At 36.6% G+C, this 15,074-nt stretch overlaps 1 pseudogene; it reads left to right on the top strand.

Moving 5' to 3' along the window:
- The first annotated feature begins 468 nt into the window (after nt 1-468).
- Nucleotides 469-13,433, top strand: LOC122347456 (annotated as a pseudogene).
- Nucleotides 13,434-15,074: the final 1,641 nt, after the last annotated feature.

Here is a 15,074-nt window from a genome sequence, read left to right on the forward strand (position 1 = left end):
TATCTTATTTTCATATTGATCCAGATTATCACTATTACACCTATACCTACTTTATAATAACACGCTATCTGTTGGAAAGAAAGAAAAAAGTAAGTTTGCTTTTTATATTTATAAAAAGGTAGGCCTAAATCTTAGCCTATCTCTACAGATTTTTTTTTTATTTTAATCAGTCTATTTAGTTTCAAGTGGTTGTTCTCGTTTGGCCCATTGGGAGGTCCCTACAGTGCATGCCGTTTTTTTGTTTTTTTCGAAGCCTGACTGAGATTGATTAACACTGGAAACTGGAAACATATATCTGGTGCGCTTTGCTCGGAACTGATTTATAGCCTTTATTTGTTTAGGTTTTGCGCTCGGTAACATCATTCAGTTTAATCATTGACAGAAAATGTGACGCGAAAAAGTTTGCCCGGCAGTGACGAGTGCAAAATCCACAGCTGCGGGCAGATGAGCGATGACACGCGGGCGCAAAACCTGCGGAGCTTTAAATGCGCGCGGACCGTCCTCCCACTCGCCTCCAGCGATGTGCCACGAACTAGTTTTTTTGTTTTCGGTTGTTGGTTAAGGAAGGGTAATCTAAACTCTAGAGTTGAGTCTAGTGGGACACCTGTACAATGAGTAAACGCGGTCCTTTCAGTAATCTTGCCAAGTTGATCTCAAAGTCGCCTGATAATGGGCCAGTCAGCGGGAGCAGCTCTGCATGGAAGACTGCAAACCTCAGTGCGTGTGCTCCTTCTCACCAAATAGTAAAGATGGAACCAAGGAACAGAAGGTTAGTTTTATTCAGAGCAATTTGAACAGGAGGTCCAGAAAGAAATCGTCTTCGCAATACATTCATTTTATCTGTCTGTATCATATCTATACTGTGTACAATATAGTTGCTAGGAAATGTGGACACTTAAGCAACACATTTCATGAATTTCATTAGACAAAAATATTTTCTCAGAAGTATCTTCTTGTTCTTTTTTTTTCCTCGTATATAAAGTGATGGTAAATACTCATATTGCTAGAAATTATTTACATTTTGAATAAATGCTATTTTATTAACCTAAGAATGTATCACATGTCCCAAAAAAAATAATAAAAATTATATATATATATATATATATATATATATATATATATATATATATATATATATATATATATATATATATATATATATATAGCTAATACATCTGCATATTACAATGATTTTTGAAGGATCATGTGACACTGAAGCCTGGAATAATGTCTGATAAAAAAAAAAAAAAAAAAAAAAAAAAAAAATATATATATATATATATATATATATATATATATATATATATCACAATATGACAGTTTTTCTGTACTATATCAAATACATGCAGATTGTTAAGCATAAGCAACTTCTGATTACAAAATTTTTGAACATCAATGTATAATTTTTGTTGTTTATATGTAATGTCAAGTTATAATCTGGGTTTTAAATCTATATCCTTTAGAAGGTGAGATGTCAAATTCATGACATCAATGACATTGATATAAATCCATATAGCAAGTAAAAATGAATGACAGCAATAATTGCCACTGTGAAACTTTGTGATATTCGATCCACAGTGAAGCGTGAAGTGCATAGGAGATAGTAAGTGGTCTAAACATTAGAGGTAAAATAACAGGAGTACATTCCAAGTCTTGTGATTGTTCAGTGGGACAACCTTTGCTAATCTGCTCTTTGATGCTGCGTTAATGGGAACATTTTCTGCTACTACTTGTGTGTGTGATTAGCAAGTGCACTGCAGTGCCTCATATTCAGAGCAAATTTATTGGGTTCCCCTTGAGTGAGTTTCACTAACAATAAATGATTAAAATGCATTGAAGGTAGGAGCATATGTTAATACAACGAAGTTAATATACATAATATTTCACAAATTTCTTGTGATGTTATGCTCATTTTTTTCTATTTGTTTAGGAAAATGGAAGTCCACCGGAAAACTAGGGCGCCTGAAAAACAAGCTTTTGATAATCTTGCCTACGAATCAGATGTCCACAATGGACTGAAGCTCAATTTGGGCCCCCAATTAGCAGTCAAGGAGAGCGAGGTGAAGATCCAGGTGCAGGGAATGACCTGTCAATCATGTGTCCGATCTATTGAAGAGCGGATTGGAAGTCTTGAAGGTGTCGTTGGTGTCCAGGTGTCTCTGAGCGATAAAGAAGCCTCTTTGAAGTTTAACCCTGCAATGGTAACACCAGAGGTTTTGAGAAAACATATCGAGGATATGGGGTTTGATGCTTAAGCTTCTGGCCTTGCAAAGTCAACTGCATCCTTCGGTGGCTGACTGGTCTGAGGTAACGTTAAGCGTAGAAGGGATGCATTATGGTCATGTGTGAAGAACATAACTGAAACTTTGTCGGCAGTGGTAGGTGTCAACTCTGTATTCGTTTCATTGGAAAAAGGAAGTGTGGACCTTAGGTTCGACCCATCGCTGCTTACCCTGGACACAGTTAAAGGGCTCTTAGAGGAGATTCCTCCAGGGAATTTTAGGGTTTCCATTCCTGGTTGGAATTCTAGTTTAAATCCCCATATTGTCACCATCAGAATAGATGGAATGACATGCAACTCATGCGTTCAAGCCATAGAGGGAATGGTGTCCCAGAGAGCCGAGTATGTGCCATAAAGGTTTACTTACAGGAAAAGAAGGAATTGTAACATTTGACTCCAGCTTGACTTGTCCAGAAGAACTGCGGGCGACAATTGAGGACATGGGATTTGAAGCGTGGCTGGATCAAGGTTGTATCAGTATACATACCTCACACAGTAAAGATCATCTTTCTTGCAGAGACCACATGAAACCGATACTCTGATAAATGAACACATAAAGCTTACTGTTTAGTAAATAGCAAGTAGCTATATTGAAACTTTTTGAAACATTGGCTTATATGTATTTTCATTTTACTAATTGTGTAATTTAGAGATGTCCTACTTTAAAACCAGGGCTTTAATCTTTTGCTGACTTTAAAACCAAGTGAATATCATAAAATTGGCAAAATCTTTATCTTGTCTAGACAGTGGCTTCTCCTCTGCCAGCAAAATCTATCCAGAACAATGGTTTCCTTGGTTACCAGACAAGTTGCCATTCTAGAATAACACGAAGTGTTCTTGAATGACTCAAAACCCAGACATGGCAACCTTTAAAGGGAAAGTGGGAGAGTTAATCGGATTAAAGAGACTTTAGGCAGGCTGCTCTCTCTCTCTCTCTCTCTCTCTTCTAAATGTTCATAATTTTTAACTGTGATCCTAACTAATCATGAAGCTAAAAATATAAATACTGTAATAAAAGAAATAGCTAATTTTATGAATGCATTCATCAGTTATGTTCGGCACTAAATGTCTTCAAATTTTTTCTCTTTTAAAGATTCTGGAGTTTATGACGTTTCATCCAGCAGTCAAATATCAAGTGTTCTGAAACAAAGCCACACATCCAAATCTTCAGCAGTCGAAATCACCAAAGACAACTCCCCCATGGCTCAGAGGACAGAGAGACACGCAAATGTTTCCGTTCATGTGACAGGGATGACCTGTGCATCCTGTGTGTGGCCAACATTGAGAAAAATCTGTTGAAACACAAAAGGTAAAATGGCATTCAGGATTGCGTGCTTTTTAAAGTAGCTATCAAGCATTTTTAATCAAATGACATATATGTAAGAAGAGCAGTGGTTTGGTTTTAATGTGTTTGTGTAGTGTCTAGGTATTAAATCAGTATTTGTCGCTCTAATGGCTGGTAAAGCAGAGGTGAAGTATGATCCAGGGCTTTTGGAACCAACACAGATCGTCCAGCTCATCTCTCACTTAGGGTTTGGTGCGTCAGTGATGGAAGAGAATGCAGTCCAGGACGGTGTGTGTAGATCTTTCTGTGAGTGTCTGGGTGCATCTTTGGGTGTTTCCGCAAAAACAACAACAAAAAAAATGTTTTTCATGTCTTTAGGCATTTTATTAGGTGACATGTTATTATCTTATCTTTATAATTAAACAATAATACAAAAATTAAACCTAAATTATGTGGAAGAGCTAGAAGTCCATGAGTTTTTTGTCTCCTTTATATCTGCCAAATTCCCATATCTGACTGATTCTCTTTTCCCAGTACCTGTGTTAAAAATGCTATTTTTAAAGAAGAAAAATGCTTAATGCTGCCTGTATTTAGAGGATACCATGATCTCTACATAAGGCCATGCCTTTTTTATGTATTGGAATAAGACCAACGTAAAAAAAAAAAAAGTTACTTTGTCTTCTTTTTTGCCCTCTTCCCCAGCGGAAGAGATATGAAATGGAAATCCTTATGAGAGGCCTAATGTAGAATTCAACAAAAGAATGGTTTGATGAGTTTGTTTCAGTCTTGTGGATTTCAGTCTTGACACAGATATTTCGTCAGGTCACCGGTATGACATGTGCTTCCTGTGTCCATAACATCGAAAGCAAACTTACAAGGACAAAGGGAATACTGGAAGCCTCTGTTGCTTTGGCGACAAACAAAGCTCATGTGAAGTTTGACCCGGATTTGATTGGCTCTAGAGATATCGTCCGAATTATCGAGTACGATTATATTGATATGCTTAAGAAGGATGTGGTTTAATTAGGTTTGAACTGTTATTGGTTATATTCTTATTTGTTCATTTGATTTGTCTGTTCTCTAGGGTTTGGGTTTTGGTGTGTCTTTAATAAAAAATGAGGGACTGAACAACACACTGGACCACCAAGAGGAAATTCGACAGCAAGTATCTTTTTCAGATTTAACTTCACGCACTTCTGTGTGTTTATGCATCAGTGAGTGGGTTTGTATTGCTATAATTATAGTGTAAACTGGTTTGTATCTTCAGATGGAAGCATTCGTTTCTGTTCAGCCTGGTGTTTGGGATCCCAGTGATGGGTCTGATGATCTACATGATGGTGATGGACAGTCAGCACAAGGAACATGGCGGTTCCATGCCTGTGGACCAGAACATCCTACCTGGTCTCTCCATCATTAACTTGGCCTTCTTCCTGCTTTGCACACCAGTTCAGGTATTTCTACTTCAGGTTACCGAAGAATTCTGAAGAAGTCTCATTCTTTAATTATTGCCCATTTTATGTGGACATAGAAGGTTCTCATGCAAAATTGCAAAAAATCTTTTCAGAAATCATGATACGTTTTTTTCAAGAACCTTGAAAGAATAGCATTTAATTGAATTGTAATCTGAAATAAGTTTTATTAACTTTTGCCAGCAAAAAATGATTCCACGATGAAAAATGATTTACTTGATTCCTCAAGTAAATGATTAAATGACTCAATAGTTCAATATATTTAGTGATTTAGATTCATTCCTGATGCTACTTTATATTAGTAATGTTTTACTGTGTAATAGTTAATACATTAATGCCATACATAATAGTTTGAATGACCAACGAATAAACCGATAATATAGTATTTTCTTTTTTTCTGGTTTTCCTTTATTCTCATTCAGTTTCTAGGTGGCGGTACTTTCATTACAAAGCGTACCGTTCGTTCGCTAAGACATGGTGTAGCCAACATGGATGTGCTCATAGTCTTAGCAACCACCATTGCATACGTGTATTCATTTATAGTACTGATCGTAGCCATGATTGAAGGAGCCAAACAGAGTCCCTTGACGTTTTTTTGACACTCCTCCGATGCTTTTTGTGTTCATCGCTTTAGGACGTTGGCTGGAACACGTTGCTAAGGTAAAAGAACATGAAAAACACTGAAATGGCAGTACTAATGGTTCTTAAAGACTTAATTTAGATGTTAGAATGAAACATTTACATATTTTAATGTCCATTTATCCTGATATTTACTATAGTCTAATTTATTAGCAAGCTGATAAAGGCAATATATCACAGGGCTAGTGTACATCATTATACCGAGAAATACTTATTTAATACAGCAGAAGCAGTGTTTATGACCATATGTTTACTGTTGTGTGTCTGGTGCTGTAATCTCTCTGTCATGCTTTCACTTACATGCTTCATGTGACAGAGCTGTCATTATGTTATAAAAATGCTAAAATAATGAATTGCTCTTCGTAGGTCTGAGGAGCTTCCTCAAGCTGCTCAGAGCTGTCTTTGGTTTAATCAGTAACAAGAACAGCCAATAAGTATCCAGCAACTTGTGTTTTGATAATACATACATTTTATGGTATAGTTTCAGTATGCACATGAGCGTTGTATTAAAAATGTAGTAGCTAAAATACATTAAGTATATTCTGCACGCCATTAAAGTGGGTGTTTATCTGAAAACTGATCATAGGCCCTACTGTTACTGTACAACAAACTGGCAACAAACATTTGAGTTTAATTAAAAATGCAGCAGTCTCAGTGAACAAAAAGGTCATAAGGTCGGACTGTGGACTTAAATCTTGCCTGGATGACATGATTTTTTGTTTTTTTATTTTGTCCTCGCAGAGTAAAACATCTGAGGCTCTGGCTAAACTGATGTCACTTCAGGCCACAGATGCTACTATAGTGTCCCTGGGCAGAGACAACACCATCATCAGGTTTACTTTATTCTGTGCAGATTTCATTATATAAGCTTTTAGTTAGAAGCTAGCTATTTGAGTGTTTTTCAAGGGTGCTCAATAAGTTCAACAGTGAATTAGATGCTGTTTGACACGATGTTCCATTTTTTAATTTCATGATATTTTGAAAACAGCCTTCATGTTTCATCACATCATTGTTATCATCTTATAGAAATGAACACCTTAACTCCTGTGATAAGTTTCTCTCTCCAAAACCACATCCTCCAAGGGCACACCAGCAAACCTAGGAACGCACAAAATGATTGACAGGCAGAGAGCATTTCTGACAAAATGAGCCCTGCTTCTCCCGACTCCTTTTTCTGTTTACAGAAGGCTGTCACCGAGACAGCCATGATTTCCCAGGACACTCATTTCAATGACATCTGCCAGGTATTAGGGACAAAAAAAATCCCTTAAAGCAATTTTAATTATTATCAAAACAAGATTTAAGTATTGCATTTTAAAGATTCAAAATGTATTTTATTTATAAAATATAAACATTTACATTTATTTATATATAAAATTAAAGCAAAGACGAAAATGTTTTTTTACACAAAGGAAAAAGTTTTAATATGTTTGGAAGAAGTCTCTTTTCACCAAGGCTGCATTTATTTGCTAAAAATACAGTGGGAAGACCATAATACTGTGAAATATTATAACCGATTTCAATATCTTGTGCTAGAGAAACTATAATAATTAATGAATTATTATTAATGTTATTAATAATAACTGTTAATCACTTTTAATTAATTGAATGATAATCATTTAAACAATCTTACTGAATAATCCAAACATTTTATTGATATTATTAAATAGTAATTGTAATAAATTACAGAATTTACTGGCAATTTGAGACATTTTTGTAATTTTAACAATATACATAAAACCTTTCACATAACAAAGAAGACATACAACAAAAATCTGCTCAGTATTTTACATTAATATACAATATCACCTTTTTAATTTTGTCTTCTATAAACAACTTAACCATATTTTACTCTATCAAAAATTACGTATTCATCTCTAAATATATAAGTTGTCTTTTCCATATTTGTTACAATTTATTTATTAATGTATACTTTTTTTAAAACTTAATCAATTTTTACAGCAGTAAATTTTGCAAAGCAACAGCCACAAATAGAATATGCATACTTCATATGCAGTATGATGGAATATAAGTTTATTAAATGTACTTCCTCACGTACAAATAATTGTTAAGAGTGTGAAGAACACAGAACAGTGCTGTAAGTGTGAGAAAGATTCAGTTGGTTCAATTGAACAACTGTCAACACAAATGGATGGTACTTCAGTTGTTGACCTCTGCAATAGAGTTCGGCTCTCAAAAGCAGCAGGATTGAGCACCCTTGGCATAAATGAATTTCATTAGATCTAGTAGAACCTCAGAAGGGTGTTGATTGATGTGTGTGCTGTGTTGCTCAAGGCTTATAAGACTTAACTGTCAGTTTGCTGTCATGTGTCAGAGAAGAGCAGGTTTCTGTGGAGCTGGTACAGAGAGGCGACGTGGTGAAGGTGGCACCAGGGGGAAAGTTCCCCGTTGACGGCAAGGTCATTGAAGGCACATCTATGGCAGATGAGTCCCTTATCACCGGTAAGGCTTTGACTCAGTCAGCGAGGGTTTGTGTGGTTTAGGATGTTAAACATCACTACACTTGTAAACAGTGTCATAGTACATACTTTGGGTTTTCCCAGTGATTTTTCTTGCTGCAATACGTCATGTTGGTTTTCATTTAAAGGCACAGTGTGCACATTAAGCGGATAGGAAAGGAGTAAAAATGAATCCTTATTTGCAATTCGTCTTTGTTGAAGAATACAGTTTTCATTTAGAGTGAGTGCTGTGCCTGCTTCATTTCAATGTATGATTTTTGGCTTCACCTTCTCTTTACCTTGTTCTGCTTTTTCCTAGCGATCGATCATGTTCATTAGTTACACTGGCATTCTGTTGGCCCAAAGGTACAAAGCTGCCTGATGGATACGAATCTGAAATCCTAACTAAAAGTCTATTCGTCATTGCAGGAGCCGATGCCGGTCATTAAGAAAGCAGGCAGTTGTGTGATTGCAGGCTCTATTAGCGCTCATGGAGCTCTGCTAGTGGAGGCCACACATGTAGGGGCAGAGACCACGCTCAGTCAGATAGTCAAACTAGTGGAAGAGGCCCAGACATCAAAGGTAAGCCATGAGCACAAACATACCTTCTAGAGCAGGGGTCGTGAGAACCTGCAGAGTTGATTGAAAGCTAAGAATTCATTTAAAAAGGGTTGTCATCATATCAAAGGTTGAGATTTAATTAAAGAAATAAGTAGATTAAAGAGATGAAGATTTAGATAATTATTTGTGTTGTAACTTTAGTATTTTGCAAAAAGTGAAGCGTAAGCGTGAACACCCTTAAAGGAGCAGTTCACCTAGAAAAAGATAACATTTACGAACATCCAAGATATATGGGCGAGTTTGTTTATTCTTCAGAACAGTTTTGGAGAAAGCAGTTGATAGAAAAATCATACGTTTTTACATACATGCACAAGCATACAAAGTTTACTTTTACTTTTCAGTTTCATTCTCCTACGTTTGCTAAAGTATTAAAATATTTATTCGTTTATTTTATTCATTTATTCAAATATTAATTCATCTAAATAGGCTTTTGTATTTAATGCACTAAATTGCAACGCAAATAAATAAAAGGCTTTGTATGATAAGTTGTTTCAGAACTATGTGAAAACAGAAGAGAGCAAAACATTTAATTAATAACATCCAGCCACATGTTAATTTGACCATACATATTCATGTATCTCCTCTACTTTTTGATTAAAAGCTATTATTATGCAGCGTTAGAATTGCGTAGTAACTGTCCTCTTCTCTATGCAGGCACCGATTCAGCAGCTAGCTGACAAACTGAGTGGATATTTCGTTCCATTCATAGTGGTCATCTCCGTGCTGACAGTGGTTGCATGGCTTATCACTGGCTTTTTGGACTTTGAAGTTGTGGCAAAGTATTTTCCTGTGAGTTACGGTAATTCATGAACTATGTGTAAATGCAACCTTTTTACAGACAGATCTGTGTAAAAACAAAACTAAACAGGAAGTGTCCTTAAACTAAGTATGATCTTCACAGGGATATGACCAAAACATCCCGAACAGAGGTGATCGTTCGCTGCGTTCAGGCCTCCATCACGGTTCTGTCCATAGCATGCCCCTGCTCTCTCTGGGTCTGGCGACCCCCACCGCTGTTATGGTGGGCACAGGGGTGGGCGCTCAGAATGGCATTCTCATCAAGGGAGGAGAACCTCTGGAGATGGCCCACAAGGTAATGCATGATTATTAGTCCTTCTTTTAAATCTGTATTTATTAGGCAGACATCAAGCTGTAGTGGGATCTGTAGAAATGTTGCTGAATATGTACAATGCATCTTCTGTAGTTACACTGCTGTTTAAAAGTTTACGGTTTAGGTTTTTTTTAAGAAATGTATACTTTATACTGTATACAAATAAAGTGCTTTCATCAAAACATCTTTGGAAAAAATGTATCATCGATTCCATAAAGAATTAAGTAGCTGTTCTCTTTCTGAAGGATCATGTGATATTGAAGGCTAGAAATAATGGGTGAGGAAAATTCAGCCATCACAGAAATAAATGACATTTTTAAATATTTCAAAATACAAAAGATTTCAATGTCATATTTCAGACTGTTTTGATCATATGCAGAATTGGTGAGCATAATATATATTAAATATTTAATGGTCATGTTCAGTAAGTAGTAATTATGTTGAATGTTTTTGTCATTTTTATTAATTTTCATTTCAGTTTTAGTTATTATTCGTTATTTTAGTACATCATATTTTATCTGCTGTTGACTAACAGTCATTAGAGTATTAGTAGACTGCTTTATATGGATTGTCCACAAAATACTGACTATCAGAAACTTTACAATTATATGTCAACTTATTAACCCAAAACCTACACTAACAGTCTACTCTGAGTTAGTATAATTTTAAAGTTTCAGTTTTAGTTAAATTAATAACCCTGGAGCACAAAAATCATAGTATCATACAATACACTTTTTAAAAATGTATATTTTACAAAATGCTATATTCTATTTACCATCCAATGTATTTGTAGCCACATACAGAGAGTGATGTGATGCCGTTATGAATATAGTGCAGGCAAAAATGTTCAGATTCTTTCAGGATTTACTGGACAGTCTGTTGTAATTTGACTCTCTTCCCTGCTGTTCCTGCAGGTTGGGGCTGTTATGTTTTGATAAGACAGGCACCATCACTAATGGTGTGCACTTGGTGACCAGAGTTCTGGTCCTGTGGGACCGAGCAAGGCTTCCTCTTCGGAAGGTTCTGGCTGTGGTGGGCACCGCTGAGGCCAGCAGTGAGCACCCGCTGGGGAGCATGGCTGTGGCCAAGCATTGCAAAGAGGTTTGGAAAAACACAACAAACTTTACAAACTTCAGCACAGTTTCATATGATGCAGCCTCTGGGCATTATGTGCCGTACATACTAAACTCTTCCAGTCAATTCTGATTAAACCATCTGTTTAGATAAAAAAAAGCTGCTCTTAGGTGTTGAAGGAGGTTTCTAAATGGGTTTGTCTGTCTTCTAAATCTGTCTCTCTGTAGGAGTTGGGAACAGAAACTCTGGGCTACTGCCATGACTTCCAGGCTGTTCCTGGCTGTGGAATCAGCTGTAAAAGTCTCCAACATTGAGGATCTGCTGCAGAACTGGCCCAAAGACACAAGAAACAAACACATCCCATGCAAAGCAAACACCACTTCTTGTCACCCTCCAAGGAGCCACCACAGATGAGAGCAGCCTGGTGGCTGACATAGACACAGGTTCAGGGTCAGGTAAGGTAAATGTGTGTTTTTGTTGCCTCCTAGTGTGAGTTTTGTGTATTACTCTGTATAAGAGCTTTTTTCTTTAAAGAGACCTTTTCTAATATTTGAAGCATTTTATTGTTTTCAACACATATTACTGTTTTATATAAAATAAATAATTCATTCACTAACTTAAACTCCTGAATATTTATTTAATACTGATTCCAAAAAGAAGCCAGGAAATTGTGTTTTCATGATATGTCCCCTTTACTCAGGATCGGATTTCTTGAATTAATTAAAAGAGGAAAGAGATACGGTACAGATTTATGTATGTGTATTTCCAGAGATCCCTGCATACTCTGTTTTGATCGGGAACAGACAGTGGATGATGAGAGCGGTTTGGAGGTCACAGCTGGCGTGAGCGATGCCATGAGCAGCCATGAGACTAAGGACAGACGGCCATACTTGTGGCCATCGATGGTATGTTACGTTTTGTCTAAAAGGCACATAAAAGGTTTTGCCAGTTCTAGTGCATCCTATTTTTAAAAGGTAGATACAGCATAACAGCATCAACATCAATCATACTTTTTCTGCATATAATGTTAGTATAATGTCTTAATTTAGTTTTGTAATTATTTGTCACACTATTATGTGAAGCTTTTATTTCAAAAGGTCAAGATCTCCATTTATCCTACCTGTTGTCTGTCTTTCTGTCTGTATCTCAGGTGTGCTGTGTGCTATGTTAGCTGTAGCAGACACAGTGAAGGCTTGAGTCGGCTCTAGCTGTTCACACGCTGAGCAGTATGGGAATAGAGGTCTTCATGATCACCGGAGACAACAGGCGCACACAGCTCGGGCCATCGCCACACAGGTGCACGCACGTGCATATAGCACATGCACATTTGCATTTTGCCTAGCGCCATATAAAATGGTATCATATCACAACTCAAATAATTTCACACGTAAGGTGAAAACGATTTCACGTTCAAGCCGGTCCTTTAAATTCATCACAATGACCCTCAAAATGCTGATTAAATTAAGAGTGACTTTTCTATTAGCAGTCAATAATTTTTGCATGCAATATTTTACTACTGTGACCATACATTTCTGTCGCTTGGCAAACCGTGTTATTTTAATATTCCAGGAATTTCATCCAAAGGCAAATCGGATTTTCCTAGTGAATTTCATTAAAGTTGGTCACGTTAATTTGCCTTGTTGGCCCCTTAAAATCGGCTTGGTTTGAAAATGATTTTTTTGTGTAAAAAATTGATACATTCTTGACCATGGCTCTTTCTTTCCTAGTAAATTTAAACAAAAGTTACTAATGGCAAAGCAATGCAGTTCTGACATCCAGTTTGCATTTGTGCTTTTGTACACTGTTTCGTTATACAGGTGGGCATAAGAAAGGTGTTTGCGGAAGTCTTGCCGTCCCATAAAGTGGCAAAAGTCCAGGAATTGCAGGAACGAGGTCTGAAAGTTGCAATGGTGGGCGATGGGGTCAATGATTCGCCGCTCTTGCCCATGCTGATCTGGGCATTGCCATCGGAGGCAGGCACAGATGTAGCTATCGAAGCAGCGGATATTGTCTATACGTGTAAGTCGGTTTATTTATCAGGAAAAAAAGCTGAGATTTCTTTAAATAACAACAATTTGATTCTGTGTTTTTGTTTGATGTAGAATGATTTGCTGGATGTGGTGGCCAGTATCAGAGTTGTCTAAAAAGACGGTGCAGAGAATCCGGATAAACTTTGTGTTTGCTCTCATTTACAACTTGCTCGGCATCCCTATTGCAGCAGGTAAACATAATTGTTACTAGTATTGTCTGACATGAGCGAAAGTACTGTTTGCATTTTATTATATATAGGGTGTGCTGATTTTCAGGTGTGTTTATGCCGTTTGGGCTGGTACTCCAGCCGTGGATGGGCTCTGCTGCGATGGCAGCTTCGTCTGTATCAGTTGTACTCTCTTCTCTACTGCTGCGACTGTGAGTGCACATACACTACACTGTGATGGCATCTTCTTGAACACTTTATAGTCTTGCTCTGAAACCAAGAGAATTGCCCATTTAGGCATCATAGAGTCCTGACACAATGACGGTTTTAACCAGCAGGCAAGAAATGATACCGCCATACAAGCTGCACTGAATAAAGTTGTTATGCAACTTAAAATGTGCATAATTTGGTTACAACTGAATGCTTTAATTTAAATGATTTAATATGACTTTAATGTGTTTTTGCATCAGTTGTTAGCTTAACAACATGCAGCGTGGCAGGCTGGAAATGTAGCCAAAACCCCTTTAAGTTTTTCCAGCAGGACGTTACAGTGGCTAAATGTACAGTAATGCAGCACACAAACACTCAAAATGGAATACATGAGTTGTTAGCTTAGCAACATGCTAACACCAGACATTTTTTCTACCTTATTTTAATGTTTAATTTTAAAAGTTTTTTTTTTTTTTTTACAAATGGTATACATTACCATATTTAAATTTAATATTGCAGTCATGAATGCACTGCGAAACAGATTTACCGTTTACTTCACTTCATTCTAATTATTATTGAATCCAAAGTTTTGTACATTCACAAAAAAAAAAAGTATTTTCATTTTAAAAATAAGTGGACTTTAAACAGCTGTGCAATGAATGCTAATTCAAATTATGTAAATCATGATACAAAGATACTATCTTAGAGGATAGATTTACTCAGTGGCTTCATCTTTCGTGTTCGTCTTCCCATGCTGCTTAGACAAACTGTAAATGTCTTTTCCGTCTTCTCTTAGCTACAAAAGCGTCAGCAGAAGAGTGCGAGTCCAGAGCTCAGAATCATAGACTCAGTCTGAGTCCGTCTCAGGTCAGCACCCACGTTGGACTGGAAAAACCGCCGCTGTAGCCCTCTCTCGTTCCACAGGCGGAGCCATTCAGGCTCAGGCTCCTCCTCCCACCCCACCACACATCCATACAGCGCCTCAGCGAGGAACATTGTGTAAGCAGCTAGCCATAACAGTTGGCTGGAAATATTTTATTATGAAACAGCAACTCTGAGGAATATAGTTTTATAGGTGTTCCAATTTTTTAAATAATTTTACAATGATAGATTTTAAGAATTTTGTTTGTTGATTCACTGTGATTTTTGCTAACACCAAATATTTGAAATAACATTATGTTTATTACAATGGAGGATGGCAATGTACATAATAATAATGCAAAGGAAAAATAATTTATTTTGGTGTTAAAAGTACAGTGACAATATACAATATACTAAAGAGAACCTTACCTTTTTTTATAATGGTAGAATCCAGAAGAATCAGTGTCAAAAATTAATGTAGTAATCCCTTAATTATTGATAGATAATAGAATAGTATTATTGTATCAGGTTATTTGACATTGGACTGTTGGACTAATATTAATCAATGGATTGATGGATCTCTTTGTTTCTGTAGAAAGCATTTTTCGTCCAACAGGTGGCAGTAATATTAAACAGTTTACAGATGTAAAGAATATGGCTGGATTGTATGGAATGCTAATGGTTCAGGAGTTTGATAAGTTTGTAGAAACTAATTGATTTGAATTTGATCTGACAGTAACTTCATAGTGGATTCATACAATTATCTGACAGTTTGCTTGCAGATTACGGTTAAAAGATAAAAGATAAAAATAGAGGCACCTTTAAAGCGACACATTTATTTTAGAAAAAGTGGATATGTTTATTAAA

Source organism: Puntigrus tetrazona, chromosome 6 (assembly GCF_018831695.1).
Source record: "Puntigrus tetrazona isolate hp1 chromosome 6, ASM1883169v1, whole genome shotgun sequence".
NCBI classification, from domain to species: domain Eukaryota; kingdom Metazoa; phylum Chordata; class Actinopteri; order Cypriniformes; family Cyprinidae; genus Puntigrus; species Puntigrus tetrazona.